This window comes from Phalangium opilio, unplaced genomic scaffold (assembly GCF_054372755.1).
Source record: "Phalangium opilio isolate 3A_F unplaced genomic scaffold, DU_Popi_V2 ptg000390l_1, whole genome shotgun sequence".
Taxonomy (NCBI): Eukaryota; Metazoa; Arthropoda; class Arachnida; order Opiliones; family Phalangiidae; genus Phalangium; species Phalangium opilio.
In genome coordinates, this window is record NW_028324234.1 from 1,742,501 (window position 1) to 1,745,000 (window position 2,500).

The window sequence follows — 2,500 nt, forward strand, 5'->3', positions numbered from 1 at the left end:
TTGGGCGCTAATCAACAATTTTGAACTTTGCCAATACACTAAAACTCTAGATTCTCGCAAAAGATTGTTCATTTACTGGAATTCATTTAAAATGCATGAATACAAGCCCGGCTAGCTCAGTCGGTAGAGCACGAGACTCTTAATCTCGGGGTCGTGGGTTCGAGCCACACGTTGGGCGCTACGTGACAATTTTGAACTTTGCCAATACACTAAAACTCTAGATTCTCGCAAAAGATTGTTCATTTACTGGAATTCATTTAAAGTGCATGGATACAAGCCCGGCTAGCTCAGTCGGTAGAGCACGAGACTCTTCATCTCGGGGTCGTGGGTTCGAGCCCCACGTTGGGCGCTAATCAACAATTTTGGACTTTGCCAATACACTAAAACTCTAGATTCTCGCAAAAGATTGTTCATTTACTGGAATTCATTTAAAGTGCATGGATACAAGCCCGGCTAGTTCAGTCGGTAGAGCACGAGACTCTTAATCTCGGGGTCGTGGGTTCGAGCTCCACGTTGGGCGCTAGTCAACAATTTTGAACTTTGCCAATACACTAAAACTCTAGATTCTCGCAAAAGATTGTTCATTTACTGGAATTCATTTAAAATGCATGAATACAAGCCCGGCTAGCTCAGTCGGTAGAGTACGAGACTCTTAATCTCGGGGTCATGGGTTCGAGCCACACGTTGGGCGCTACGTGACAATTTTGAACTTTGCCAATACACTAAAACTCTAGATTCTCGCAAAAGATTGTTCATTTACTGGAATTCATTTAAAGTGCATGGATACAAGCCCGGCTAGCTCAGTCGGTAGAGCACGAGACTCTTCATCTCGGGGTCGTGGGTTCGAGCCCCACGTTGGGCGCTAATCAACAATTTTGGACTTTGCCAATACACTTAAACTCTAGATTCTCGCAAAAGATTGTTCATTTACTGGAATTCATTTAAAGTGCATGGATACAAGCCCGGCTAGTTCAGTCGGTAGAGCACGAGACTCTTAATCTCGGGGTCGTGGGTTCGAGCCCCACGTTGGGCGCTAGTCACAAATTTTGAACTTTGCCAATAACCTAAAACTCTAGATTCTCGCAAAAGATTGTTCATTTAATGGAATTCATTTAAAATGCACGAAAACAAGCCCGGCTAGCTCACTCGGTAGAGCACGAGACTCTTAATCTCGGGGTTGTGGGTTCGAGCCCCACGTTGGGCGCTAATCAACAATTTTGGACTTTGCCAATACACTAAAACTCTAGATTCTCGCAAAAGATTGTTCATTTACTGGAATTCATTTAAAGTGTATGGATACAAGCCCGGCTAGCTCAGTCGGTAGAGCACGAGGCTCTTAATCTCGGGGTCGTGGGTTCGAGCCCCACGTTGGGCGCTAATCAACAATTTTGAACTTTGCCAATACACTAAAACTCTAGATTCTCGCAAAAGATTGTTCATTTACTGGAATTCATATAAAGTGCATGGATACAAGCCCGGCTAGCTCAGTCGGTAGAGCACGAGACTTTTAATCTCGGGGTCGTGGGTTCGAGCTCCACGTTGGGCGCTACGTGACAATTTTGAACTTTGCCAGTACACTTATACTCTAGATTCTCGAAAAAGAGAGTCCATTTACTAAAATTCGTTTAAATGCATGGATACAAGCCCGGCTAGCTCAGTCGGTAGAGCACGAGACTCTTAATCTTGGGGTCGTGGGTTCGAGCCCCACGTTGGGCGCTAATCAACAATTTTGGACTTTGCCAATACACTAAAACTCTAGATTCTCGCAAAAGATTGTTCATTTACTGGAATTCAATTAAAGTGCATGGATACAAGCCCGGCTAGCTCAGTCGGTAGAGCACGAGACTCTTAATCTCGGGGTCGTGGGTTCGAGCCCCACGTTGGGCGCTAATCAACAATTTTGAACTTTGCCAATACACTAAAACTCTAGATTCTCGCAAAAGATTGTTCATTTACTGGAATTCATTTAAAATGCATGAATACAAGCCCGGCTAGCTAGGTCGGTTTAGCCAGAGACTCTTAATCTCGGGGTCGAGGGTTCGAGCCAAACGTTGGGCGCTACGTGACAATTTTGAACTTTGCCAGTACACTTATACTCTAGATTCTCGAAAAAGAGAGTCCATTTACTAAAATTCATTTAAATACATGGAAACAAGCCCGGCTAGCTCAGTCGGTAGAGCACGAGACTCTTAATCTCGGGGTCGTTTGTTCGAGCTCCACGTTGGGCGCTAATCAACAATTTTGACTTTGCCAATACACTAAAACTCTAGATTCTCACAAAAGATTGTTCATTTACTGGAATTCATTTAAAGTGCATGGATACAAGCCTGGCTAGTTCAGTCGGTAGAGCACGAGACTCTTAATCTCGGGGTCGTGGGTTCGAGCCCCACGTTGGGCGCTAGTCACAAATTTTGAACTTTGCCAATACACTAAAACTCTAGATTCTCGCAAAAGATTGTTCATTTACTGGAATTCATTTAAAGTGCATCGATACAAGCCC

The 2,500-nt window shown here is 44.2% G+C and overlaps 15 non-coding genes across 15 annotated transcripts in view; all 15 read left to right on the top strand.

Moving 5' to 3' along the window:
• The window catches only part of TRNAK-CUU (transfer RNA lysine (anticodon CUU)), a 73-nt gene extending 66 nt beyond the window's left edge, over window positions 1–7 (top strand). Inside the window, exon 1 of the tRNA in view lies at window positions 1–7. This exon is cut by the window's left edge and continues 66 nt beyond it. This is a non-coding gene — a tRNA (tRNA-Lys).
• A 98-nt stretch (window positions 8–105) lies between these two features.
• Window positions 106–178, top strand: TRNAK-CUU (transfer RNA lysine (anticodon CUU)). The gene has a single exon. It is a non-coding gene; the product is annotated as a tRNA-Lys (tRNA).
• Window positions 179–276: 98 nt separating this feature from the next.
• TRNAK-CUU (transfer RNA lysine (anticodon CUU)) lies at window positions 277–349 on the top strand. Its single transcript has one exon. It is a non-coding gene; the product is annotated as a tRNA-Lys (tRNA).
• A 98-nt stretch (window positions 350–447) lies between these two features.
• TRNAK-CUU (transfer RNA lysine (anticodon CUU)) lies at window positions 448–520 on the top strand. Its single transcript has one exon. It is a non-coding gene; the product is annotated as a tRNA-Lys (tRNA).
• Window positions 521–618: 98 nt separating this feature from the next.
• On the top strand, window positions 619–691 carry TRNAK-CUU (transfer RNA lysine (anticodon CUU)). Its single transcript has one exon. It is a non-coding gene; the product is annotated as a tRNA-Lys (tRNA).
• A 98-nt stretch (window positions 692–789) lies between these two features.
• On the top strand, window positions 790–862 carry TRNAK-CUU (transfer RNA lysine (anticodon CUU)). The gene has a single exon. It is a non-coding gene; the product is annotated as a tRNA-Lys (tRNA).
• Window positions 863–960: 98 nt separating this feature from the next.
• TRNAK-CUU (transfer RNA lysine (anticodon CUU)) lies at window positions 961–1,033 on the top strand. Its single transcript has one exon. It is a non-coding gene; the product is annotated as a tRNA-Lys (tRNA).
• Window positions 1,034–1,131: 98 nt separating this feature from the next.
• TRNAK-CUU (transfer RNA lysine (anticodon CUU)) lies at window positions 1,132–1,204 on the top strand. Its single transcript has one exon. It is a non-coding gene; the product is annotated as a tRNA-Lys (tRNA).
• A 98-nt stretch (window positions 1,205–1,302) lies between these two features.
• Window positions 1,303–1,375, top strand: TRNAK-CUU (transfer RNA lysine (anticodon CUU)). The gene has a single exon. It is a non-coding gene; the product is annotated as a tRNA-Lys (tRNA).
• A 98-nt stretch (window positions 1,376–1,473) lies between these two features.
• Window positions 1,474–1,546, top strand: TRNAK-UUU (transfer RNA lysine (anticodon UUU)). Its single transcript has one exon. It is a non-coding gene; the product is annotated as a tRNA-Lys (tRNA).
• A 97-nt stretch (window positions 1,547–1,643) lies between these two features.
• TRNAK-CUU (transfer RNA lysine (anticodon CUU)) lies at window positions 1,644–1,716 on the top strand. Its single transcript has one exon. It is a non-coding gene; the product is annotated as a tRNA-Lys (tRNA).
• Window positions 1,717–1,814: 98 nt separating this feature from the next.
• Window positions 1,815–1,887, top strand: TRNAK-CUU (transfer RNA lysine (anticodon CUU)). Its single transcript has one exon. It is a non-coding gene; the product is annotated as a tRNA-Lys (tRNA).
• Window positions 1,888–2,155: 268 nt separating this feature from the next.
• Window positions 2,156–2,228, top strand: TRNAK-CUU (transfer RNA lysine (anticodon CUU)). The gene has a single exon. It is a non-coding gene; the product is annotated as a tRNA-Lys (tRNA).
• Window positions 2,229–2,325: 97 nt separating this feature from the next.
• On the top strand, window positions 2,326–2,398 carry TRNAK-CUU (transfer RNA lysine (anticodon CUU)). Its single transcript has one exon. It is a non-coding gene; the product is annotated as a tRNA-Lys (tRNA).
• A 98-nt stretch (window positions 2,399–2,496) lies between these two features.
• TRNAK-CUU (transfer RNA lysine (anticodon CUU)) overlaps window positions 2,497–2,500 on the top strand; it is a 75-nt gene continuing 71 nt past the window's right edge. Inside the window, exon 1 of the tRNA in view lies at window positions 2,497–2,500. This exon is cut by the window's right edge and continues 71 nt beyond it. This is a non-coding gene — a tRNA (tRNA-Lys).